Source organism: Delphinapterus leucas, chromosome 15, assembly GCF_059928025.1.
Source record: "Delphinapterus leucas isolate spDelLeu-1000000601 "Yukka" chromosome 15, BTC_Dleu_Yukka2, whole genome shotgun sequence".
Taxonomy (NCBI): Eukaryota; Metazoa; Chordata; class Mammalia; order Artiodactyla; family Monodontidae; genus Delphinapterus; species Delphinapterus leucas.
In genome coordinates this window covers 82761376-82789277 of record NC_143143.1, presented here as the reverse complement: position 1 = coordinate 82789277, position 27902 = coordinate 82761376, and the positions used below count along the sequence as shown (strand labels likewise).

The 27902-nt window shown below is 47.3% G+C and overlaps 1 long non-coding RNA gene across 1 annotated transcript; it reads left to right on the top strand.

The window, feature by feature from the left end:
• The first annotated feature begins 6768 nt into the window (after nucleotides 1-6768).
• On the top strand, nucleotides 6769-21571 carry LOC149747518 (uncharacterized). Its single transcript, XR_016387950.1, has 2 exons — nucleotides 6769-8243; nucleotides 21239-21571. It is a non-coding gene; the product is annotated as an uncharacterized LOC149747518 (long non-coding RNA).
• The last annotated feature ends 6331 nt before the right edge of the window (nucleotides 21572-27902 follow it).

Below are 27902 nucleotides of genomic sequence, written 5' to 3'. Positions count from 1 at the left end.
ACCCGGAAACTAGGAAAAGGCAGAGGCTGAAGGAAGGGATTGGGTTTTGCCTTCCCCTGAGGCTCACAAGAAATGATGGGGGGTGACCCCTCACCCCCCTCCACGTGACCTGGCCCCAGCACATCTGGGAGGTTGGGACACTTTGCAACTCTGGAGCTTGCAACATATAAGAAGGGCTGAGTGAGAGGCTCGGGGCACCTCGCTCATAATCCATGTGCTTTGGCCATCCGGTCTCCCTGGCAGCCCCGGGTCCCTCACTCGGCTACCACCACAAGCACCCAAAGTCACAAACACCTCCCAGCCTTGGTGGTTTTGACTGTGTTTAGTTAACCCTGCCTCCTTTTACCTTTAACGACTGATAAATTTCGTTAGATAATTCCACGTGGTGGGGTTATTATATTTTTCTCTCTATAATGAGAAGATAAAAACTCATAGCCTCCCATGAGTCAAAACATGCCAATTTTAGTTGCCACTCACATTGTTTAAATTTTTAAAAATAGCTGTAAACTCAGCATTTAAAATTTGAGACATCACACTCTACAATCTAGATTTTTTTTTAGTTTTCTTTAACTTTTTATCTTATATTGGAGTATAGTTGACGAACAATGTTGTGTTGGTTTCAGGTGTACAGCAGAGTGATTCAGTTACACACATACATGTATCTATTCTTTTTCAAATTCTTTTCCCATTTAGGTTGTTACATAATATTGAGCAGAGTTCCCTGTGCTATGTAGTAGGTCCTTGTTGGTTATCCGTTTTAAAGATAGCATGTGTGTACATGTCAATCCCAAACTCCCTAACTATCCCTCCCCCCACCCTTCCCCCCTGGTAACCGTAAATTCATTCTCTAAGTCTGTGAGACTGTTTCTGTTTCGTAAATAAGTTTCTTTGTATGATTTCTTTTTAGATTCCGCAAACAAGCGGTATTATACGATATTTCTCTTTCTCTGACTTACTTCTCTAGGTATGGCAATCTCTAGGTCCATCCATGTTGCTACAAATAGCTTTATTTCTCCCTTTTTAATACAATCTAGATTTCTTAATGCTCTTAAAAAAAAAAAAACAAACAAAAGTAAAAGCCTGGGGCCAATAGGCCTGGTTCCAACAACAATCAAGCAGAGGTGGGTGGGAGGTGCCTCCTGGAGACGAGCATGGATCCTCCAGTTTGCCACAGTCCTCACTGCTACCTAGTGTTATACCTGGCCTCTGTAGGCACTGGCATTTGAGACCCCTGCCCTTCCCTACCAGTGAGCAGACTGAATTTCATAATCTGCTCTTTGGTGTTTGAGGGCAAAGTAGCTACACCCTGCACCATATGTAACTGGGATTGCTGGGTGCCTAGCCAATACCATCCTTCCCTCCTTCCTTCCTCCCATCCTTCCTTCTTTCCTTCCTGCATTTCTCCTTCCTTCCTCAGAGAACCCTGCTTTTATTCTGAGTGGTGATGTGCCCCGCTAAATGACTTTATTTCTAGACCCCTTGCAGCTAGAAAGGGCCCATGAGATGTAAGGGAAAGTCAGTGCATGAGCTTCCTTTAAGTAGCTCGGTAAGCTTCTTAAAGGCAGGCTGGCTTAGCTGAGAAGTGTGCCATTTTTTCTCATGGCAACCCCCTTGCTCCTTTCTCCTGTCTAAAATAAGTCGTGATGGCTGGAGCTCCAGCAGCCATCTTAGACTGTGAGAAGACTTGAGGCTGGAAGTCTCATGCTAAGAATGAAAAGTAGTAAAACAGAAGGAGCTGGATTCACAGTGACGGGGTGTCACTTGCTGGTCCTGGCCTATTCTCCTCTAGACATCTTTTAAATGAGAAGGAAATAGGCCTACTTGATTTAAGTCACTTATTTGAGTTCTCTGTGATAGGCAACCAAATGTAATTCTAACGATATATGTTTTTACCTTCATTTCCCTTCCTCGTGGAATTGTCTGCAGTACACCTTCAGCTGTTCATAGGGTCTCCAGCTTTGCAGTTTGGATTTGGCCATCCAAAAGTCAGTTTAGAAACCTGTGCCCAAGAACTAGCTAATCCTCGGGTTCTATAGTCTCCAAATACAACTTAACATGATCATCTCATCAGACAATCCACTAAGTTGTTAAAAAAAAAAAAAGGCAAGAATTGACATATACTTTTTTAAGGGCTCTAGCTTTTTTTCTTAGCGTTCCAGAACTTTTAGGATGGGAGCTTTAGGACTCCAGTGCTCTTTTTAGCATACATGCATACCTTACCCTGAATTTTTCCTTAAGGCTCTGGAACCTTCCTCACAGGAATTCAGAATTTAGGTTTTGTCTTTAGATTTAATCAACCCGAATATTTATATACAGTTGACTTTTTCACTGGGAGCCCAAATGAAATATACTTTTCTTTAAGGTCTTGGAAAATGTAGTTCCAGAGTCAGGAAACTTTCCTTAGTCGCTAGAGTGACAGCACTACATCCACCAGAGTTTTCAGTGACGATGAAGATGCTCTACATCTGCTCCATCCAGTATGGTAGCCACTGGCCACATGTGGTTTTTGAGCTCTGAAATGTGGCTCGTGTGCCCGAGGAACGGAACTTGAACTTGTATTTAATTATTAGTTTAAATTTAAACAGCCGTTTATGCCTCGTGGCAACTGTATTAGATGGTTCAGCTCTTCCTTCTCTTCTGGAAATTATTAGAATTTCCCCTTCGGGCTCCCGAGGTGCCCGTCCTCTCAACACCTCTGTTTCTCTGAGACCAAATTTTGCCTTGATCCGTTGAGTTGTGTCAAGTCTGGGTTGGAATCCTAGCTCCTTACTTGCCAGTTGTGTTGTTTGGAGCAACTTCCTTCCCCTCTTGGGCCTTGGTTTCCTCCACACACAAACTCTAAGGGCTGAGGACTGCGTTAAATGACATGGCATCTGCAAATGGCATCTGGCAAGGGACAGCTGCTCAGTGAATTAAAAAAAAAAAAGTCCCTCTCTGCCCTGATTTCCTATTATTTGAATTCATGCTTATCTTTCCTTCCACAATATCAGCTCCTGGAGGGCAAAGTTCTGATTCTACTTTGAACCTGGCCCAGTGCTCAGTGTTGAGGGGGATTCAAAAATCAAGTGACCTGAGCAGTTGTGGGATGGAATCAGGGTCCTGGGTCCATCTGTCCCACCCACACACCCCCACCCCCCCGAGGTGGGACTAGGCACCAGGGGGTCTGTCGGGGTTACTTTTTTTTTTTGCGGTACGCGGGACTCTCACTGCTGTGGCCTCTCCCGTTGCGGAGCACAGGCTCCGGACGCGCAGGCTCAGTGGCCATGGCTCACGGACCCAGCCGCTCTGCGGCATGTGGGATCTTCCCGGACCGGGGCACGAACCTGTGTCCCCTGCATCGGCAGGCGGACTCTCAACCACTGCACCACCAGGGAAGCCCCGGGGTTACCTTTTACCTGGGTCTCCAGCTCAGAAGAGGTGTCTCTGCCAGATGATCCCCGTACAGTCCTCCAAAAGAGTGTGTGATGGGTTTGTCCTTTTAGAATCCCATAGACCGTTTGAGTCGGCCCTCTTTGACTTTGACAGCCAAAGGCCCCAACCTTTTAGGGTTGAGCCACTGCCTCTTCCAGCACAGGCCTTCTGACCTTGTCCCTTTAACAGAAAGACCATCAGAGGATTCAGATACGGATTCCATAAGGAATTAAATTTAACGGACAAAAGGATACTCATTTACGTGTGTTTGGGGGCTTACTAAGTGCCCCAAAGGGCTGTGCTAAGTGCTTCAGATGAATTACATCACAGCATTTTCAAAACACCTTTATAAAATAGCTCCTAGTATGATGCCCATTTTACACGGGGAGAAACTGAGGTTCACAGAGGTTAAATAACTTGCCTAAGATTACACACCTGCTCAGTCAGGATTTGAATCCGGACTCCAAAGCTTCCCTCTAAACCACTGTGGGACAGTTTGCCTGTCACAGGCTCCCAGAACGCTTCGCACCCTGGCAGGTCACTAGGAGAAGGTCGCTTTGGGGATCATTCCCCGCCGGTTAATTTTTTTCAAGTAAGTCTTGTCCTGGGAATGGGATTTTGCCAGATGAAATTCAGGAGACTCGGTTAAAGTTGAATTTCAGATAAACAATGAATAATTTTTTAGTGTGTGTCCCATGCAATATCTGGGACATACTTACACTAAAAGAAGTATTTGCTATGTATCTGAAGTTCGCATTTACCTGGGCGTCCTGCATGTTATCTGCTTGGTCAACCCCCGCCGGGCAGGCCTGGTCCCATACACCAGCGCAACCTCCTACTGCAGGCGTTAGATAGAGGTTATTCTCAATGTGGATCTCCATCAGACCTGAAGAAAAAGAAAACAAGGTCTCCCAGTCACTATGAACTATACAGGTGCTTGTTAGTTTATCAATTAAACTGCACAAGTCTGCACCCCGCCAGCTCTCGCTTGTACTTTGCTGTCATAATTTACAGGAACGCCCGAGGGTACGGCAGGGTGGGACCCTGATCCTCTCACTTGTTGCCAAGGTTCAGTTCTACCAGTCACTCTTGTCAATCTTTGGTTTAATCATTTAGCAGTTGTAAAGGACTCATTAAAAACACCCCGGTTTATTGGAAACACCTCCCGCCCCGCTCGGAGGCAGGCCAGATTGTGAGCCCTGTACCCACTCACTCTCCCTGAGCCCCATAACAATGCTGCTGACTGTAATTACACCCCAATGTTTGGAAAAGGGCATGTGGTATGGGGCGGGTGGGTGGAGGGGAGGTGGGAAGAGGGGCGGAGGAGACTCCCTGGAACTCCAGGGGCTGGGCCTCGAGGGGGCGATGCCTGGTGCTGAGCCCCTGCCCAGACCCCTCCCCACCTGGATTCAGGCTCTGTCACCCCTCGCTCTCCCCAGAGGCTGGCCTGATCTCCTGGAAACTTCAGCTGCTCTCTGCATCCCCACGTGCCCCGGTAGGCAGGGTGGGCTTGGCTGTCCTCTCTTCTGTTTTAAGTACGTACTGTCTAGATGTTCTACCACCTGAATGCAAATCCTTCCACCAGCCCTGTCTTCCCTGCCCTGCATGTTCTTCTGTCTACACTCACAGGTCTGTCCCCCGAGCTCCTCCGAGCGCCTGCTGGTAGCCTGTGGAGGCACTGGGTACACTGTCCTTCTCTGATCACTCAGTCCCCGCGACTGGCCATGATGGGGCCCCTTTCCAGGCACGGGGGACACAGCAGCCAACAGGCTGCCCCTTCGCTTCCTTCCTGGCCGCTGCTGTTGGATGTGGATTTTGCTCCCAATTTTTTTCTTTTTCTTTTTTTCTTCTTTTTTTTTTTTGGCTGCCCCTCCAGGCTTGTGGGATCTTAGTTCCCCCACCAGGGATCGAACCCAGGCCCTGGGCAGTGAAAGCGCGGAATCCTAACCACTGGACCGCCAGGAAATCATGATTCTGGCATTTTCATCTGGTCCTCTTCTGAACCTCCCCCATCCCTTTTCATCTTTTTTTTGTAATGCTTATTTCTTTAGGCTGATAGCTCAGGTGTGGAATTATTGGGTGAGAAGATGAGACCACAGCTAGGGAGGGACTCCGATCCACTGTCACCTGTCCCAGGCCACCATCCTTTCACCCGGGCTGTCGGCCAGCACCTGCCGGTTCTCCCTGCTCCCATCCTGGCCCCTGTGCCTTCTGTTCCCAACACAGAAGCCAGGGGGCGCTGTTGAAACCTAAGTTGGATCAGGTCGCTCGCGGGAATCCCTGCAATGGAGTTCTGGCTCAGGCTGACCGCCAAGGTCATCGTAATGACTTCTAAAGCCCTGGAGCAGAGTCCTCAACTTGCACATCTCTGATATTTGGGGTGGTTGATTCTCTGTGGTGGGAGCCGTCCTGTGCATTGTAGGGCATTTAGCAGCATCCCAGGCTCTACCCACTGGATGCCAGTAGACGCCCACCCCGAAAATGGAACAACCAAATAGCCACCCAACCCCAGCACTCCTTACTTCATCACGCTTTGTTTCTAACACAACACTTTCATCTGACATGCTGTATTTTTATTTACATATTAAATAAGTAGAATACTGCGTGGTGTACAGCCTGAGGTTCAGCTGCTGGGCTGTGTCTCCAGGTGGGCCAGCTATAGGCTGTCTGGAATTGCAACTTCTGTTTATTTGCGACTGATGTGCACTTTTAGCGCCATCCAAGCCACTGCAGGAAAGTGCGAATTCTGAAAACTGGAGCCTCAACATTATTTTGAAATGCAGGATGTGGAGGTTTGATCAGGTGTGAACTTCTTTCATCCCGACATAAGATATTGCAATAATGCACGTGTCATTTTTAAAGACCTTTGGATTTTTAAAAAATGTCATTTCACTTGTTTTTCCTTCCTTTTATGAATGTTGTTCTAAAAGTTTTAAGATTTTATTCCTTATTTATTCAAAATTTCTTATAGATAGTAACAATGAAAACTCGAAGACGTCTCCAGCAAAACCCCTCCTCAGGAATCGTGTCGTCACGACAATCATAAGCTCTGACATAAACTAGGTATGTTAATCGAAGCAAGTCCAAGTTTTTTTTTAAAAGGTGATAAGGTTTTATTTGGAAATTTTAAACAAAACTCAGTATTAGATATATCCCCATAATCCTTTGTATTTTGTCCTCCTTATTATAATTATAGAGTACTTTAAATGTAATGCATTTTTTCACCAAGTTCCATGCAGACCCCCGCAAACCTGTGCAGTTGACCCCAGTGCACTGTCTAAATATTATCATTTTCTGTCTGTGCTTGTTGCCAGCAAGGGGAAGAGCTGCCCTAGAGAACAGAGGTTAGATTCTTGGTGTCCAGCGCTGGGCTTGGCTCAAGAGATGGACTCAAGTGTCTTTGCTGCCGGTGTTTTGATCCAGATACCCATACCCAAGGTGAAGCCGCATGCATTCCTGGATGCAAAAGATATGTATCAGGGTTTGCTGGCCACTCCGCTCAGACTCGGGGTTCCAGTGAGTAGCGTGCATGCCTTCAGCACCTAGTCTGGGAGCGCCACCTTGTACCCGGCCTTGTCCTGAGCACCTGGGATGTCACAGCAGACAAGACCAAGTGTCTGTCCCATGGAGCTCACAGGCTCATGGCAAAATCGTTCCACCACGGGAGGCCTGTTGTGAGTGCTTTATATGCCGTAACCTCCTTCATCCTCACGTCAACCTTCTAAGGGAGGTAGTATTAATAATCAGAGAGGTTAGGTGGCTCATCCAAGGTCACACAGTAGGACCTGGAGTTTGAAGTATGTGCTAATCCTACTGTCTTTCTCAGGGGCAGCAATGAAGGCGGTGTCAGGCTTGGGAACAGTGTCTGATGTTTAAGGCACCTTTTGGGAGGCCCCGGTGCCCTGAGCTGGGGGTCTTGGGCAGCAAGGGCAGGGCGCTGCGTGCCGGGGCATGAGCGCAGCACGTTCCCAGTAGGCAGTCTCACCCCTGCGATTCCCTTTCATCCCAGGAAAGCTGGCATTATTCATGGGAGATAAAAATCAGCGTTCAACGCATTCCAAATTGCAACCGGTTGAATCCCGGGACAGCTGCCACGGGCTCTGCGGGTTGGGCGAGTTTATGGCTCAGTCAGAAGGGGTGGAGGCTGGGACAGACCGAGCGTGGTAAGGACACTCCAGGTGGACGTGTTGTAACGGCGAACAAGTCGTGTTTTTTCTGGGAATGGAGTCCGCCGGCCCCACGACCTCTCTGGCGAGCTCGCACCGTCTTGTTTTCGTGTCAGGCACCGGTGGGGAGCTCTGTGGTTTCGTTACACCAAAGTTTGTGTTGGCAGCTGTGAAATATGCACAGATGTTTCAGGTGGAGCCAGCGTTTCTTTTCTCCTTCCCCCAGGTAGATAAATCACCAGGTTTCGAGAGGGATTCCTAACCCTGTTCTCCTCCTTCATCCCCTGCTCTGCTCCAGCCTGGGAATTCCCACTGGCTCTACGAGCATCAACATAAAATTAGAGGAAGATTCACATTTAATTAATTTTAAATTTAAAATAGATGTGTTCTCTGAAGACTCAGAGTCTGAAAAATCTGTCCTTAGGACACTATCAGAAATGTGGGCACAGATGCGTGGGCAAATACACCCAGGGAGCAGCATGTGATGGAGCAAAGCTAGAAACAACCTAAATGCCCAGCAACGGGGGATGGTTCGATTATGGCAAAACCACAGGAAGGCATGGCCTGTTGTGCAACCACAGAAGTAATTGTTTTCCAGGAGGACAAAACGACAGGGGAAAATTCTCATGGCTTGAAATTAAATGATTAAAAACTGCACTCTAAACTGTAAGTAATGAAAGTTTATATAATTACATCTCAAATGTGGAGTGTGTGGTGTGTTAGAGAATAGAAGAAAATATGCTGAAATATTAATGGTAATTATCTCTGGGTAGTGGAATTTTTATTTTCTTTTTTATATCTTTATTTTCCAAATTTCTACTTTAATAACTTTAACTTCAGATAATAATCAGGAACAAAAATGTTATTTTAAAAGAATGAGTATTTCTGTGAGTGGCTGGAATCTGAGTGTTTTTTCCTTTCTCTCTTTATTGCCCCTAATTTCCAACATGGACATACTCCTCTTATAAAGGAGTATGGAAGGATTAATTTATTTTTTCCGGGGAAAGAAGCAAATGTATATTCCATAATGCACAGGGGAGGGGGTTATTTGATGTCATAGAATAAAGTAACATTAAAGCAATACAACTTCAGAGGGGGAAGAAATTAGCAGCTGAAAACGGCAGGCACCCATGAGATTGATTCTGACACCATCAGCAGATTCATAATCCCAAACTCCCGAGAGACATTAAAACACAAAACACATAAAACAAAACGCCAGGGCTTCCCTGGTGGCGCAGTGGTTAAGAATCCACCTGCCAGTGCAGGGCACATGGGTTCAAGTCCTGGTCCGGGAAGATCCCACATGCCGCAGAGCAACTAAGCCTGTGCGCCACAACTACTGAGCCTGAGCTCTAGAGGCTGCGAGCCACAACTACTGAAGCCCGCGGGCCTAGAGCCCGTGCTCCGCAACAAGAGAAGCCGCTGCAATGAGAAGCCCGCGCACTGCAACGAAGAGTAGCCCACGCTCACCACAGCTAGAGAAAGCCCACGCAGCAACGAAGACCCAACACAGTCAAAAATCAATAAATAAAATAAACAAACAAACAAAAAAGCCAACTAAAAGAGGAGATTCATTTACTTAGATCTTCAAAAGCACAGAAACAAGACTTCATTTGTTTCTTACTAAAGATATTTCCCTTTTCCCACGTCTCCTTCCTGTTGTCTGAAACCAGAGCAAGCTGCAACCGTTCTCCAAGTGTCCTAGCATTTTACCAGCATTTTCTTAAAGCCTGTTTCCCATCTGGATTGTTTCACCCCAGCATCCTTCATCCAGGTGCTTGGTTGTGACCCGCCCCAAGAAGGAGGACGCCCACTGCCAGGTTCCTCCATGTGTTCCTGTACTGAGATGCGTGTGACGGGCATTCCTTATTCAGATCTCACAGTGACCTTGTGATGAGGGTCTGTTCTTCCCATAATTTCCATTTTACAGAATGGGAAACATGCTCAGAGGGATAAAGGAATCTGTGCCAGCCCCAGCCAGCAAGTGGGGGGAGCCCACATTCGGATGTCAGTCTATCTTCTTCCAAAGCTTTATAAATCCTGCCCATGAGAGTGGAGCCCTGAGTTGAATGGACAGCCACCAGGTAAACATTTACCAGGAAAACTCTGAGGTTCTGAGGCAAGGGGTATGCCGTGTATTTAGCCTGGCTGATGGGTGGAAAACCAAATCCCAGTGAAGGACTGCACGGGCCCACGGTCCAGGGTGGGTCTGCAAGGAGGGCCAGAGCCCCTTGAAACCACGCCAGCTTCTCTGTGAATGGCACAGCGTCAACAACTTCGCAGGTGTCCCTGGCAGGTGAGAAGGGCTCGGCAGGCGAACGGGGTGGAACACGGCTCCTCACCCAGCAAAAAAGCTGTAAGTCAAGTGATTGCAACATGGGAGCAGTCTGAAACACAGCCCAGTAATAAATAACCACTCAGTCATTTTTATTATTTCTTTTTCTGAAACTAATCAGTTCAGTATGAGTCACTTCATAGAAGCTGAGACCATCCCCCTGGAAGTGATGGTGCCCTGAGTAATTGCATCAATGGGCACATCTCAAAGACGGCTCCCACCTTCCAAAAGCGTCCCAGGAAACAAGTCATGGCTCAACCAGCCTGGGTCCGAATTCGGTGCTTGTAGTTGTGTTGCCAGATAAAACACGGCACGTATTATGGGATATACTATCCTAAAAAAGTATGTGTTGTTTATCTGAAATTCCAATTGAACTAAACGTCCTGTCCTGTAGTTATTTTATCTACAAACCTACCTAGATATCGTTCTCGTTCTTTGAGCAAAGGTAACACACACCCAGCAAAATTCAGCAAGACAGACCAGAGACTTCCCCAGCGGAAATGGACCCTCTCACTGCCTGGCCTAAAACACGTTAACCGCCTCCTGTTGCTCTTAACAATGGTTTGCAAACTCTGAGTATGCATCAAATTGAGGCACTGGAGGGCTTGTGAAGACACTGGTTGCTGGATCCCGCTCCTAGAATGTCCTATTCAGGAGGTCTGGGGTGGGGTCCGAGAATTTGTATGTCTAATAAGTTCCAAGGTGCTGGTGCTGGCTCCCTACTTTGAGATCTGTGTTCTTAGGAGGCATACTAACTCTCCAACGTCCTCCGCCACTGTGCCCCACGTGGCCTTTCGTGGTCCAGCTCCTGCCACCCCCTCCAGCCTGTCTCACACCACCTCCCTCGCTCACCTGGCTCTCTGGCTTCCCTGCAGTGCACCAGGAGAACTCTTCTCAAGTCCCCGCAGGGCCTTTGCACATGCCGTTCCTTGCCACGCACCTGGCTCCACCCCTATTACCTTAGGCAGGAGGCATCCTAATTACCCCCATTTTACAAACAGAGGAACTGAGATTTGGAGAACCTCAGTCACTTGCCCAAAGCCAAGTTGATAATAAAAGGAGAGTCAGGGACCTAAACTTCCATCTGCATCTCCCACGCCCGCCTTCTTTCTGCCATGCGGCTGCTTCCCCTGACTGGGAGTATTAACTTTTATTTCAAGCTTCTCTTAAATGCTGGCTTTTGTGAGATTGCTACTTGATAGTTATTTATTTATCTTCAAACCAAGCCCCCTGGGATTAGTACTTCAGGATTTGGGAAACAGGTTCACATTCAGCCTTTGACACCATTCAAGATCCAATAGACTTAGCTCATGTCCCCTCTCAATGTCTCAATGTTTGCCTGAAGACAAGAGTATTCGTTTCCCCACCCCAAATTCACACACACACACACACAAACACGCACACACACACGCACACTTCTAAAGTCTATAGACAGAGCTCTGACACTAAAGTTGTCATGGCAACTGAAAGCTTGTTCTCTGAATATTTCCCGGGTGGTGGGATGACACCAACTTCCTGTCTTCTATTAGAAAATAATGTCAGCTCTTGGCATCTGCGAGTGAAGGTGGGGCAAGGGCGTGGCTCCAGGTGGGCGAATGGAGCCCAGGTTGTCGAGTTATGAAGACCAAGGTGGATAAATTTACACTCCATGAGGATACGGAGTGATCACTCCTGCTCTGTAGCACCAGCCTTCTGCCTGCGGCCCAGGACATTGTGTCACCAGATAAACGATGAATTAATGAATGGAGTTATTTGTCAAATGTTGATGTCTCAAGTATTGCAGGGCAGGGGCCAAGGCTTTGCTCTCTGATGCCAGACCAAGATCCCATCTGCCAAAACGCTCCCCTGAATGGGCGTATTTCCTCTTTGGGGTTTTCCCGTTTATTTTTATTTTCCTGAAAGCCACTTACCGAGTTTTTAGCTCTGGGTTGGGTATTTAGTGGTTGTTTGGGTTCACATCTTTTGGGGAATTAACAAGAAAGTTTCAGTCTCTCCCAGGAATATAGTTTCAGGGCTTCCCTCCCCACCACTTTCCCTCAGCGAAGGTATACACATTCATCTCAAGACAGACACAGCACCTTTTCATGTGAACGGACAGATCAGCAGGTTATTTAACAGGCGCTCAACTGCCCACCCGGCTCCATTTTTCTAAACCTGAAAAACAAGACCTGAGTTTCATTGTTAAAGATGCTATTTGCTCCCCTGTCTCCAAATCACGCCAGGAGCCGGCTACCGATGCAGTGGGAGCCCAGACGGGAGTGTCTTGGGGGCTTTGCTCCTGGAGTTCCTACTGTTAGTATTTTCCAGCAAGAAAGGAGAGTGGAGGCAAAGAAGAAGCAAGCGAGCCAAGCAAGCACGACATGGCTCAGGGGCAAACCCAGAGAGGGGCCCACAGCCCAGGTCTCATTTATTTCAAACAGTAATTCTCTCTCACATCTGCCCCTTCTCTCCATCCCCACTGCTACTCCCCTAGGTCAGATTTCTCACCTCCAGCACTAGTGACACTTGGGCAGGTTCATTCTCTGCGGTGCGGGCTGTCCTGGGCACTGGAGGATGTTTAGAAGCACCTCTGGCCTCTACTCACTAGATGCAGTAGCAATGCTCCCCCGCCCGCAATTGTGACAACCAAAAATGTCTCCAGACATTGCCAAATATCTGGCTGGGGAAAGGGCTGCCCCTGGTTGAGAACCTTTGGCTTAGCCCAAGTGCCCCCCTCCTCGACTCTGCTTCCCCTCCTATCTGGCCTCCTGGCTTCCATCGCGGCCACCTCATGCTCTGACCCCAAAGGCGCTTGACACGTTTTCCTTGATTGCATGACTGTAGAACAGCATCCGTATCCTCAGGGCCTAGCACAATGCCCGGGATGTAGTAGATGCTCAACAGATATTTGCTGAAAGATGACAAGTTCCTGCGGGCAGACTTGCTGTCCTTTCTGCTCTACATCCAGCGCTCGGTTCGGCAGGCCCTTGGGTCCTCCATTGCTTGCAGCCAAATTCATCCCATCTGAAGGCATGAATGGAAGCATGAACAACCTTCTTAGGGTGGCATGACTCCTCCCAACTTACAGATGGAGAAACCAACATGCAGGATGGTTAAAATAATCTTCCCAGGATTTTCTTCAGCAGAGCTGGAGCTTTAACACAGATCTGTCTAACCCCAGAGAAAAAATGGATCCAAAGAAATTCCTCTGAATATAAAACAGGAAAAAGGTATCTAGGAAGCTGATCAAGTCATACAGAGTTGCTTCCTCTGCCATGTTGGGTGACGTGGGATGTGTCTCATCGTCTGGGGCTCAGTGTCACCCTTTCAAACGTGCCGAGGTTGCAGCGATGTCTCAAAACATCCCTGCGGCTCTAGGAGGCTTAGATTCCAGTTCTCAAATCTGCCATCAGTACCAAGGGGCTCACCCAGACAGACCTGTGAGCACCGCCCCGCTGGGGTTGCCATCCACAGAACTCAGAGCAGATCCTCCGCCTGCATGAAGGGAGCTGGGGCCCGCCCCATGTAGCACTCTCATTGCACATTTGGTTTCAATTCTCCAAATTCCTTTGCACATTTTGCTGTCACAATGAGATAAAATCGAGCTCATGTGAGCTGAGAGCCAAGAGAGCCTGGGAAAACTTAAAAGAAAAAGAAGCAAAAGCTTGGAGTTGTTAGAAGTGCCCTCCTGAACCCCCCAGGATGTGGGATTTACCTGGGCGAGGAGAGCCATGGGGCCTGGCTGGTCTGGGCTCCCTCGTTGACCTCCCAGAGTGGGGGACGGAAAGGGGTGGCCCTTCTGAACCCAGTGACTATTTCCCAGAGTCCTCTGAGGGGTGGGGCTCTAGAGGCCACCGATGTTTTCAAAGAATCAGGGGAAGGAGCTACACAAATCCCGCGACAGGTTAAGGCCCAATAGGGGTCACGCACTCACACGCAGCCAGCGGACCAGAGGCCTTGGAAAGATGCCCGACTGCCCGGTTCTTCAAACAAGACCAGGAATTTACATTCTTGTGTGAAGCCTTCCAACAGTTAAATCTCAGGACGCCACTAGGGGCCAAACCAAACGCACTGGCTGGTCCCATAGGGTCTGTGGCTGCCCGCTTGCCGCCTTGGCCTCGGCGTGGCTTTGGCCTTCTCAGATCGACCTCGTGCTCTGGGCCGTACACAAGCGATTACTACAGCTCAGACACGTCCCTGAGGGCATGACAAATCTTCGCTTGTTCAATTCCCATAGCAGCCCTACACAGTGCAGACCATTATCTTCTCCCTTTTACAGATGGGGAAACTGAGGCCCTGGGGGTACAGACTTTCCTTGCCCGTAAGTAACTTACAACCTCCGAACAAATAATTCCTCTTCTCTGAGCCTCGGTTTACTCAGCTTGGTAAACCCCAGGTAATGGGAAATAATGGTTACGAACATAGAGGGGTTTGTGGGGGGAATGAGAGGCTGTAGGACCAAAACACTGGGTACCTGGTCTAGTCACAGGCTAAGGCCCTTCGGCAGTTGTCATTTGTTAGGGGTTGAATCGTGTCCCTCCCCAAATTCATATTTGAAGTCCTGACCCCCAGAGCCTCAGAACGTGACCTTATTTGGAAATAGGTCCCTGCAGATGTAATTAGGTAAATGAAGATGAGGTCATACTGAGTAGGGTGGGTCCCTTATCCAATACGGCTGCTGTCCTTGTATAAGGGACCTTTGGACACGGGGAGAACACCGTGTGAAGACTGGAGTGGTTCTGCTACAGACCCAGGAACCACCAGAAGCTGGGGGCGGGGATGGGGGCGGGGCAGACCTGGAAGAGATGCCTCCCTTCAGAGGGAGAGTGGCTCTGCCAGCACCTTGACCTTGGACTTGCAGCCTCCAGAAATGTGAGACCTTAAATTTCTGTTATTTAAGCCACTCAGTTTGTGGTATTTTGCTACGGCCCCGGAAACTCATAGATCATTACCATTACGGCCTACACTACAATATCCTGCTTCCTTCCTTTGCTTTATAATTCTTTGGGTGTCCAGTTAGAGAAGGTTGATTCTCAGTTCATCTTTTTTTTTTTTTTTTTGCGGTACGTGGACCTCTCACTGTTGTGGCCTCTCCCGTTGCGGAGCACAGGCTCCGGACGCGCAGGCTCAGCGGCCATGGCTCACGGGCCCAGCCGCTCCGCGGCATGTGGGATCTTCCCGGACCAGGGTTTGAACCCGTGTCCCCTGCATCGGCAGGCGGACTCTCAACCACTGTGCCACCAGGGAAGCCCTCAGTTCATCTTTTAAAAGCTGATTAGAGTACTTGTTCTCTAAAGCACTGAGCTGGATGCTGGGTTGAGGCAAAGGGATATCGCTGAGTTTTTCCCGGCGGGGAAACCTCCCACGCTCCAACCCTGCATGCTTGTCCAGGAAGGGCATCAGTGGTACCCAGAGCAGGGCCAGGAAACAATTCTGAGGTGATGGGCTCTAGACCCCGGAGCGGCCTCAGCCATCGTGTGCTGTGATTTGTGTAGACCCAGGGTTCTCAGCCAGGGCGATTTTGCCCCTCCTCCCCACAGGGACCATTTGGCAGTATCCAGAGACATTATGCTTGTTACAACTTGCATCTAATGGGTGGAGGCCAAGGATGCTGCTAAACATCCCATGATGCACAGGACCCCCACCACAGAGAGCTGCCCAGCCCCAGTGTCCGCAGTACCGCAGTAAAGAGCCCTGCTGTACTCAAACGACACAGGGGTGAGGACCCTGGCTGGGCCCCTGTCCTGCCTGCACTCGACCCCTCTCTGAGCCTCAGACCCCTTATCTGTAAATTGGGCCATGCAGGCTCTGTGAGGCTCCTGGTCCTGAGGCTGGCAGGTAGCAAGAGTTCAACCAACCCTTCTCTTGTCGCTTCGCCCATCTTTGCAGGGAAGTTACTGCAGAGGTGCTGGCTTTAATGTATCTGTTTCCCTAAAAAGGAATATTTTAAATTAAGATAAAACATGTCCCATAAATTGTGATTTAACATATTTTTAAACATTCATAATTCATGCTGTATTTCCTTGATTCTAAGAGGCTGTAAATTATAACACGGACTTCAATTTAGCAAGAACTTCTTGGAGGTAGGGCAGGGGGAGGCAACTCCACATTAATTGTACATGTTGATTGCAGGGTACACCTTACTTCAGTCCCAGATTAAATGGCGCAGTTCCAACTTCTACCTCGGAGCGGGTGTCAGCATGATGCTGCATTCAGAGGAAATACAAACTCAATCCCCAAAGCCTTGAAAAGCCACATTTATCCTTACTGGAATCTGCTTAAGGATTAAGAGGGAATTGCTCAGCATATCAAGCAGCAAAACTTTCTAAGAATAAATAAGAATAAATGATTCATAGTGTGGTCTCAACTCTCACTGTGAAGAGTCGTGGTATAGATCAGTGTCTGCTTGGGGATAAAGCAAAGTGAAAAGAGAGTAAACCATCCCCCAAAGAACCTCAAATTAGATGAAAATCCACAAAGGTGTAATAAACAGACAGATGGAACATTTGGATGGAAAGATGGATGGATGGATGGATGGGTAAGTGAACGGGTGGAAGATAAATTAATAAACACAGAGAAACAGAGGCTGAGCAATGAGATAGAAGGAGATATAGAAGTATACAGAGATATCTCTTTTTAGGCTGCATAATTTATTAAGGCAAAAACGAATGCAGCTTGCATATGGTACCACTCAAATTTGTTCCCAGAGAAGGTCACCCAAAGAGTATCTTTGCAGAAAATTATTGTGATTTCCTGGTTAAAGAAAAGGTTAGAGAAACATGCAAAGACATCGGCCCTTTCACTGAGGGGCAGCTCAAAGAGACGTTCTTTTCTTCTTTCTTTGCTCAGGTGACTTTGAAAGAGAGTTTACTTTGCTTTAATTTTAGGAGCCCTTTCTCTTCTCACTCCCTCTCCACCCTCACTGCTCCCTGTATTTGGACACATCTTGCCACGTCCAAGGGGGACCCCACTCTCAGGAAAGGGAAGGAGGTAGCCTTCAAGACTTTGCCTTGCCTGATCTTACTGTTGGGTTGCCAGCTCGCAGTGGAAATCTACCACTGGTTGCCCCATGTCTGTTCTTCTCTGCTTCTAGCAAAAAGTGCAGTAATTGTCTGGGGGCACTTCTCCCCCCATTCTTAGCTCATTGCCTTGGGGGTACCCTGAGACTTCTTAATCAGTTCAGGATCGCCCAATGACTCAATGAGAGAATCACTTGAGTAGAGTCAATTAAACACGCAGAGATGTTTGCTGAGGCTAACAGCCCTCTCTTCCACAGCATAGCAGTAAGGATGTGATACCCGGAGCTTCTGCAGCCATTTTGCAAACCAAGGTTCCAATCCTAGTGCTGTTGTTTAAGTCGAGAACTGAGTTGTATCTGATCCCAATGGGTGACCCCACACTGTTTTTAAATCAAGCCAGTGGTTGCTTCAGGTGCAGGATTTTGATGTAATTCTGGATAGTGAAGCATAAAGGGAGGCTCTGCAAGGGCTCCTGGGAAACATTCTGTCGCTCTTAAAACCAGACATGCAGGAAGCACCAGCCTCACTCAGCCTCTGGAGGCTATGGCCTTGGGATGAGATGCTGCATAGGGCAGCAGCCATCCTGGACCATGAAAGAAGCCAGCAAGGGAAGCTGACTGCCCACCCGCCGGCCCCTGCATCTGCCCACTGACAGTTCTGTAACTTCTTCCCGATTTCCTTTCTGCACGTGGGAAAGGAGCTTCTGGTCTCTCTTCCATCCCCACCTTTGGGCCTGTGTGGGGCACACCTAGTTTTTTTGAAATTTCTTAATTTATTTTCATTGAAGTATAGTTGATGTATACTGTTATATAAGTTACAGTTGTACAATACAATCATTCACACTTTTTAAAGGTCATACTCCATTTATAGTTATTATAAAATATTGACTATATTCCCTGTGTTGTACAATATATCCTTGTAGCTTATTTTATGCCTAATAGCTTATACCTCTTAATCCCCTCCCCCTATATTGCGCCTCCCCACTTCCCTCTCCCCACTGGTAACCACTAGTTTGTTCTCTACATCTAGAGATACCTAGGTTTTTTTTTTTTGTTTTCTTTTTTGCGGTACGTGGGCCTCTCACTGCTGCCGTCTCTCCCGTTGCGGAACACAGGTTCCGGACGCGCAGGCTCAGCGGCCATGGCTCACGGGCCCAGCCGCTCTGCGGCATGTGGGATCCTCCCGGACCGGGGCACGAACCCGTGTCCCCTGCATCGGCAGGCGGACTCTCAACCACTGCGCCACCAGGGAAGCCCGAGAATACCTAGTTTTAAAGAGCCTTTTCTTCTCTTCTGCTCCCTCGAGATGTATTGACAAAGAGTTTCAATTATTTAAGAAATTCATGATCATTACAGATCATTGCAGTCACCTAGAATGTTCCTCAGTGATGGAAACACTCTGTCTGCACATCCAATACCAAAGCCATTTGTCACATGTGGCTCCTGAGCCTTTGAAATGCAACTAGGGCAACAAGGAAGCACATCCTTAAATATATTTAATTTTAATTAGTTAACATTTAAATAACCACATGTGGCTAGTCACTACTGTATGAGACAACAGAGAGATAGAACAATTAGACGATATGTATAAGCATAAAGGGAAAAAGAAAAGTCCCCCCTGATTCCACCTCCAAGGCATAGCTAATGTTAAACTAGGTTAATACCCTTGCATGTTTTAGTCTATGCATGTAAATACATTACTGAATTTCCTTCAGAAATATATAATGCTTTAAATTTTATTCGTCCACTAAATATATTGTAAGCATCTTTCCAGCTCAGTGGCTGCATTTCTAAAGAACACAGAGCAGGTAGCAGGAGTGCCAGATTTGGAACCAAACAGGCAGAGTCTGTTACCTTCCGGGTCTGCCAGACTAGCTGCGTGACCTTGAATGAGTTATATAAGCTCTCTCCACCTCAGTCTACCCATCTGTAAATGGGGAGATTCATAGTATTTTTATCACAGTGTGGTTGGGTGGATTAAATATGATAATGCCTGTACAGGGCTTGGTATGTTAACTGGGCATCATTGTACAATGGTTATTACTATTGGTCCTCCAACATCATTTTTGTGGCTGCAGAGTATCTGTTACACAATTGTACCATGATTTGTTTATTCAACCTTTCATTATTGGACATTTGGGCTTTTGTTTGCTTTTTAAATAAGGAATGCTGCAATGGAAGCCCTATACCAAAATCTGAAATATGAAGGAGTGCCTGGGAGCCTACTTTCTGATGGAGGGGCTACCAGAGAAGCTGCCTGGGATCGGCCAAGAAGGCATCAAGCTAAGCCAGACCAGTCTGGTGGGGTAGGCTGGAGGGGGGGGGGCGGTTCCCCTGAGATCAGCTCCTCAACAGAATTTGGCCAAGAGGTCTTTTTCTTTTCATCCCTTCTAGGTAAACTTCAGCTCAAACTGTCAGCTCAAACAGCATGAGCAAAGCAAAGGCCTGGGTGTGTGTTTATGTTTGGATTTCTTTCTCTGACTCACTGTGGGATGGAGGTAGTTGGACCAATAAAATACACTCCCTGGAGAGAAGAAATGCAAGTAATCCGAGAGGCTTCCTCCAGGGACATTCCTTGGGGGTTTTGAACCTGTAACAGGACCAGATTCTTTAATATGACCCTCACAGATCACGTAAAAAAAAATTTGTGTACTGTGGTAAAATACATACAGCATAAAATTGGCTGTTTAACTCAGTGGCATTAATTAAATTTGCAATGTTGTGCAACCATCACCTCTGTCTATTTCCAATTTTTTTTCATCACCCCAAACAGAAACTCTGAACCTATTAAGCAATAAGTCCCTGCTCTCCGCCCCCAACCCCAGCCCCTGGTCATTCTGATCTACTTTTTGTCTTTATGAATTTGCCTACTCCAGATATTTCATACAAGTGGAAGCATACAATGTTCGTCCTTTTGTGTCTGGTTTATTTCACTTTGCATAATGATTTCAATATTCAGCCATGATGTATCAGAACTTTTATTTTTTAAGAATAATATTTCTTTTTATGTATGTACCACATTTTGTTTATCCATGCATCAGTTGATTTCCACCCTTTGGCTGTTGTGAATAATGCTGCAATGAACATTGATGTACAAGCCGCTATTTGAGCTCCTGGCTTAATTTTTTTTTCATATACCTAGGAGCGGAATTGCCAGGTCATATGGTAATTCTATGTTTAACTTTTTGAGGGACTGCCAAACTGTTTTGTTTTTTTTTCATACTTAACGGCCATTTATTTATTTACATGAATTTTTTATTGAATTATAGTTGATTCACAATATTACATTAGTTTCAGGTATACAGCATAGTGATTCAGTAGTTTTACGGATTATACTCCATTAAAAGGTATTGCAAGAGGGCTTCCCTGGTGGCGCAGTGGTTGAGAGTCTGCCTGCCGATTCAGGGGACGCGGGTTTGTGCCCCATTCCGGGAAGATCCCACATGCCGCGGAGCGGCTGGGTCCGTGAGCCATGGCCTCTGAGCCTGCACATCCGGAGCCTGTGCTCCGCAACGGGAGAGGCCACAGCAGTGAGAGGCCCGCGTACCGCAAAAAAAAAAAAAAAAAAAAAAAAAGTTATTGCAAGGTAATGGCTGTAATTCCCCGTGAGTATATAATATACTATTGTTTTTTTAATCTATTTTATACACAGTAGTTTGTACCTCTTAATCCCATACCCCTAATTTGCCCCTCCTCACCCTTGGTAGCCACTAGTTTGTTTTCCCTACCTGTGAGTCTGTTTCTGTTTTGCGTGTACATTCGTCTGCGTTATATTTTAGATTCCACATACAAGTGATGTCATCCAGGAACCGCCACACTGTTTTCCACAGCAGCTGTACCATTTTACATTCCCACCAGCAATGTATCAGGATTCCAATTTCTCTACATCCTTGTCAATGCTGTCATTTTACTTTAAAAAATTATTATTATAGTCATCCTAGTGGGTATCAAGTGGTTTCTCATATTTTCAGGTGTTTATTGGCCATCTGTACATCTTCTTTAGAGAAATGTCTATTCAAGTCCTTCATCCACTTTTTAATTAGGTTGTTTGTCTTTTCGTTGTTGAGTTGTAGGAATTATTTATATATTCTGTATATGAAACCCTTATCAGATACATGATTTGCAAATCTTTTCTGTAGCTTGTTGTTTCACTTTCTTGATAATGTCCTTTGATGCACACAAGTTTGTAATTGTGACAAATCCAATCTACCTATTTTTCTTTTGCTGTTCATGCTTTTGCTGTCATACCGAAGAATCTGTTGCTGACTCCAAGGTTGGAGATCATTTTAAATCACTAAGTATTGCTTGTCTCTATTATAAATTTCCTAGGGACTTCCCTGGAGTGGAGTGGTTAAGAATCCGCCTACCAATGCAGGGGACACGGGTTCAAGCCCTGGTCAGGGAAGATCCCACATGCCGGAGAGCAACTAGGCCCGTGTGCCACAACTACTGAGCCTGTGCTCTAGAGCCTGCAAGCCACAACTACTGAGCCCGCATGCCACAACTACTGAAGCCCGTGTGCCTAGAGCCCGTGCTCTGCAATGAAAGAAGCCACTGCAGTGAGAAGCCCGTGCTGCAATGAAGGGTAGCCCCCACTCGCCACAACTAGAGAAAACCCGCATGCAGCAACAAAGATCCAACACAGACAAAAATAAATAAATATATATATATATAAATAAATTTCCTGTACATAAAGGTGCTGAGTCCCTTACTGTCCTAGTCTACCCAGGGGACTGAGTTGGCTGGGAGGTAGGTAGGTAGGTAGATTGGTATACAGATACAGATATAGATATATAATTTTATTTATTTATTTATCCAGTTTAGCAAATTTTTATATTCTCTGGTCACTGCCCCCTGGTCATAAAGACGGCTCCAAGATTCAGGCTGGCCAATCATAGTAGCCTATGTCACTGGCATTAGTGATTGGTCCAAGGGGTAGTCTTGTAACCCAAGCTGGACCAATGAGACCTTCTCTGGGATGGATAGACATTTGCTGGGAAAAAGAATCCTCTTTCCATCAGAGCTGGCAAGCTGGAACCATAGGCCGCTGTGTCCTTCACCACAAGAAGTCCCATCTGCCAGAGGCAATGCAGGTTGAGACCCGCAGGGATGGAGACCGCCGGAAGGCGTCATGGGGTGAGGAGTCCCCTGCTCCAGTCTCAGGGGCCCCCGTTCCTTCAGCTTGTCCTTGTATCTTGTGAACGTGTCCCCGGAACCCCTCCAGTGACACGAGCCAGTTCCTTTCTCCTTCCGTTCGTTAGGGGTAAATTTTGATCACTTGAAACCAAAACTACCCTGATGGGTCCCCCTGCCCTGCGACCTCTGCTCCCTCCTACTGAGTTACCAGCACCTGAATGCATCTGTCTCCAACTCGCCTAAGCATTCACTTGGGAACTGTCCTCTACCCACACCCCTCTCTCCAACTCTAACTTTAAGACTCAGTCGACGTATTTCCTCCTTGGAGCAGCCTGCCCTGACCCTCCCCCCAACCCTCTAGGCAAAAGGGGCTGATTTCCTTCCACGCACCGTCACAGACCTTGTAGCACCTCTGAGTTCTACCACTTTGCTCACACGTCTCTCCCCTCTGGACCATGGGCTTTCTTGAGATAGCCGTGGGGTTTACTGCAGTTGGATCGTCAGCATCTGGCCCAGGGTCAGCACATGGCAGGGTCTCACTAGGTACCAGCAGAATGACTAAACTGGGCTCTTAGGCAGACATGCCAACCCTGGGCTCCACCACTTGCTTGCACTGTGAACCTTGAGCAGGTAATTCACTTCATGTTGTCTTGTTTGTAATATAGGTTGATGAGAAACAGCATTTCCTTCCTGGGGTTCTATGGGGATTTAGTGAGATATGCTTCCTGCACAGCTCTGCTGCCAGGGCTCTCTTCCATCTCTCTCTGTCTCTTTCAGGCTCTCAGCTCTGCTTCCCTCAGTTTCTTGGGCCTCATTCTCCACCAGCCTTCTACCACAGCCAAGAAGACAGGCATCGGTGGCCCAACTAAAGGGCATCCTTACAGCAACCTTCTTGACCAACATCTGCATCTGAATCCAGGGAATGACTCTGATTGGTCAGCTCAGGTCTTGGATCCACCCCTTGACCAATCACCAAGTCCAAGGAAATGGAGCACTCTCATTGGCCAGCTAGCTTCTGCCCCACCCTTTGGGTGCGGGGATTGATGGGCCAACCTGGACCACATAGAGCAGATGGGGGTAGCTATTCCAAAGAGTAAATGCTGGATGACCGAAAGAAAAATAATCTTTCCACTACACTGAGGTTCCTTAATTTAATTTTCCCATTACATTCAGAAAAAAATACCATCACACCTTGTTTATCCAGGAGGATAAAAGTTCAAAAAAAAATTTTTTTTAAGAAGCAGTCTCAGGATTGGGAGATGATGGAAAAGCTCCTTGCTCCTCCCTGCCCATCCTTCTTTCTGCCCCATCATCTCCTTGAAGGCACTTCTCAGTCACAGCCACTCCAGTGTCAGACCCAGCCGTGGGAAATATGGTTCTCCCCTGGATTCTGGTTTCACGTCAGATTTCTCACTGCCTTAATTTTTATCCTATTCCCCTGTACTGTTACACCTGTGAGTGTTACACCTGTGCTTGTTACACTGTTCCAGTCCTCTGTGCTTGTTACACCTGTGTGTGTTATACCTGTGCTTGTAACACCCATAGGTGTTACGCCTGTCTTTGTCACACCATTCCAGACCGCTGTGCTCGCTACACCTGTGCTTGTTACACCTGTACTTGGTACACCTGTGCATATCTACTCTTCCATTCCCCTGTTCCTTCCCTTTTAGATCAGTGAGTGCACAGAGATCCTTCCCTGGAGAAACAGTGGCCGGTGGAGGTGAGAGCTGATGTTCTGACATCAACACAAGTGAGTTCAAGTCTCAGCTCTGCAGGTTATTAGCTGTGTGACCCAACTCAAATTAGGCACCTCCTCTGCGCCTCAATTTCTTCCCCTCTCTGATGTGGGTTAATAACAACATCTATCTCTTCAGATTTGATGAAGAACATATGAGATGGTGCGCGCAGAGGTGGTTTGACGGAAGCGCGTGGCGGGTAAGTTCAAGGCCCCTCACTCGTACGGGTCCTTCCAAGGCCCTAAATAGGGTCCTTGATATGTCTTCTCATGGGCATATGTTTTTGTAAAATCTGCAAAAATTCAGTGATTTCATTGAAATCCGTTAAAGCCACTACATCTTTCCACTCCAGGTTCCCTCACCACCACCACCTCCCTTATGTCAGGGGATGCTGAGGATGGTGGGTCTCCATCGGACCCGTTTAGTTGGAGTTTGTGAGCTCAGGCTGTGTGGTTTCAGTGCCGGCACTAGGGTGAGGTGAACGAGGCACCTAAGGTGCAAAACTGAGGACATGTTTTCAGGCCCCGAGAGCGAGTACCACCTTGGGGGGAAAACCACTCTTTTCACCCTCGTCCCACCCTGCTCCCTCCTTCCTTCCTCCTTCAATTTTCTTTCTATTCTGTTGAGAAATAGAGAGTCACCAGCAATAAAGTTTCTCACACTCTCTGTTGTTACTTTCTCTCCTCCGCTGGCTCCTTCCCGAGTCCACATTTACTATAAGGACCAGAACTTCACAAAGGAAAAGAGGAAGAAAAGGCCACTTTTCATCACCACTAAATGGACACATTTAGCAAGTACGTAATTGCAGCCACCTTTAAACAAAGAAATCACTTAGTTCTCTCTGAAAAATCCCAAGAATCTTGATACTCTCTCATCTTAGCAGGCCATCTGAGTTAAAAAAAAAAAATCAGTAGAAAGTCAAAACTTTCAGTATGAAGTTTGAGTTTGACTTGAAACATTTAATTTATTTAAAAATAGAAATGTAAATGTAATCTCTGTGTTTTCCTCCCGCTGTCAGGAGCTCTCTCTTCTGCTCTGACTGATTCATTAACAAATTAACATGTTGTGATTGTGCTGTGAAAAGTTGCAACATAATTGTTACAGCCACAGTCCCGAGGCTCTGGAGTTGTGCTTCCCAAACTCTTTTATGGAGTACAAATTAGATGCTTTTCATATATGCTATCTAATTTTAATTAAAATTTGCCCTAAAGCTATCCTTAACAGCTTTGAAGCTGCTGGAGCTTTGTCATCTTGGGGTGGTGAACATTTGCAGCTGATCATGTCAAAATCTGTACCCATGGAAACCATTTTCCGACCACTTCTTCCTAGGACAAGCTCAGATCTGCCGGAGTTCTGATTTCGACCTGGTTCAAGAATTACTATCTGTTGAGAGAAGGGTGGTCCTCTGCGGGCAAAGTGGAGATTTGGAGGTTGTAACTGGGAGACACAGAGAATTGCTTGCAAGCTTTCTGATTTAGGGGAAAGCACGGTCTCTCTGAATGTTTCATTTTTCTTCATCTGTAAAATGAAGATCGTCACGATCCTGTCCGTGACCTACTGAAATGGCTACGCCACTCGAGACCTTGAAATTTGGAAAGAGGAAGAAAACCATTCTTCTGAAAGATATAAAATTACACCCAGGCTCTGCCGCATGACCCAGGATGGTGGGGAGGTTTTTTTTTTTAAGCACCTTTTGAAAATCATCAGGAAAAAGTATCAGATCCTTGAGGTTCCTGAGGTAGTCGTGGGAAGAGTGTTGGTAAGCTAGAGCAAATGTTGCAGGACGCCCCCCAAATTTCATTGAGGATGCTTTGGAATCTTTTGGGGCCTTAGTCCCCACCCCTATTTCCCCAGAGGGATGATAAAATTGGGATGAAAGTCATGAATGCTCTCTGCCTCCCTTGCCGGGATACCGGTGGTATCTAAGGCGTGGGCTCAACTACTCCCAGATAAGGCACCCCAAACCCGGGGGTGGGGGGGAGGAGATCACACAGGCCAGCTCGGCTGGAGGCTGTGCTTCTGCTTTGGGTGGAGAACGTGGTGTAATAATAGCACTTCCTGTGCCTTTCTGGGGAGATTTTACAGGCATTTGCAGTGACCCTGCAGGGCATTAGATGAAAAGTTCTCTAAAAACAGCGAATACTGTGATCCTTACTGTGCGCCTAGGAATGACAGAGGCCCCAACTGCACACTGTAAACATGAGGGGAAACTGAGTGCCAAAGAGACCCCTGGAAAGGTGACCGCCCACTGGGATGTCTGTGTGATTCCTCAAACAGCAGCTCCTTGATTCCCAAGGAGATATCAGATTCATTCATTCATTCAGCACTGCCCTGTGACTTCCCCGTGCCCTGCCCGTAAATTCTCTTCTCCTTCCTTAGCCAGAGTCAGTTTCTGTTGCCGGCACCCTCAGAACTCTGATCCTCTATCCAGTGTGAAGCATTCGGCAGCCCCGTTACAAACACTGGGTCCTGCCTGCTGCCCCAGGGAAGGCCTGCCCTCTGCTCAAAGCTGGAAGCCTCACAGGGTAGAGAGAGGCTCGTGTGTAGGAGTGTGTGTGCAGGTATGCGTGCATGTGCGCACAAGTGTGTACAGCACACAGCCCACTCTGAGCTGTTCACCTTTTGTGTTGATGGTTTCTACCCCGTACATCCTTCCTCTGGGAAGACGGGCCTCCTGCATCCCTTGGGGTTGAGGTGGAGCTGACTCACGTGGAAAGCCTAACCTTGGCAATCAGGATCCAAAGCCCTGAGCTCTTCGCCCACATCTGTACCACGCCCAGCCACTTGTTAGATTTGCCTGACTGTCTGAGGTCTCCTTTTCTGCGATATGGATGTTTCCCCTCCAGGAAGTGTCTGAGGCCAGCTGGTCTCTGAGCATCACGATCCTCTGAACAGACAGAGTAAGTCCACATCCTCCCTCTTCCCAGAGGTCCGTCCAGAGCATCCCAGCTCTGACTGGCCTCTTCTTCTTGGGCTGTGACATCATAGCTGGGGTCTCCTCCTCATTGGCTTCATTACCCCCGAGACGGATGCAAGTCGAGAGACTTTTGGCAGAATTGCTTTATATTACTTATTGCAGGAGAGTCATTTAATGAGCGTAGAAAGCAAGACAGTCCTGTGGTCAGGGATCAAACCCATATAGCGTCGTCTCCATTTCATGGTTCATGCGAAGAGAAATCCCACCCAAACTCTGACACATAAACGTGATGGGACCTTTGCTTCTTTTTCTCAAGGGCACAGGAGTGAAGAACACTTTGGGAAGTTTTCCAATATACTAATATTGGTTTCCCAGGGCTGCCAGAACAAATTGCTACAAATTGCGTGGCTTTATTTACAGAACTTTATTTTCTTACTGTTCTGAAAGCCAGAAGTCCAAAATCAAGGTGTTGGCAGGGCCACACTCCCTCTGAAAGCTTTAGAGGAGAATGTGTTCCTTCCCTCCCCAGCTGCTGGTGGCTCTCACATTCCTTGGCTTGTGGCAGCATCACTCCTGTCCTTGCCGCTGTCTTCACATGGCCTTCTTCTCTGTATCTCTTCGTGTCTCCTTTTCTGTCTCTTATAAGAAAACTCTCACTGGATTTAGGGCCCACCCTAATCCAATGTGATCTCTTGATCTTTACCTTAATTACGGCTGCAAAGACCCTATTTCCAAATAAGGTCATGTTCTGAGGCTCCAGGTGGATGTGAATTTTGGAGGGACACCATCAACCCACTCACTACACAGGTGAACATGGGTTTTACCTTATCTAATCTTCCAAGACTGGGTAATCATGAGCAGATTTCTCAGAACTGCTCTGCGCCTTCCCATGGCACCTAGCACGAGGCCGGACATGCAGTGGGTGCTCAGAAAAGACCCGCCTTGTGATTCAATGGTTTTGATGCTTGGAAAGTAAGGTGAGTGTACGTAGGGTAGCTCTCTCTCAGCTAAGTAACTGATTGTTAGAACAGGGGTCTGCAAACTACAGCTCCAGGGCTTTATTTTTATTTTTATTTTTTTGGTACGCGGGCCTCTCACCGCTGCGGCCCCTCCCGTTGCGGAGCACAGGCTCCGGACGCGCAGGCTCAGCGGCCATGGCTCACGGGCCCAGCCGCTCCGCGGCATGTGGGATCCTCCCGGACCG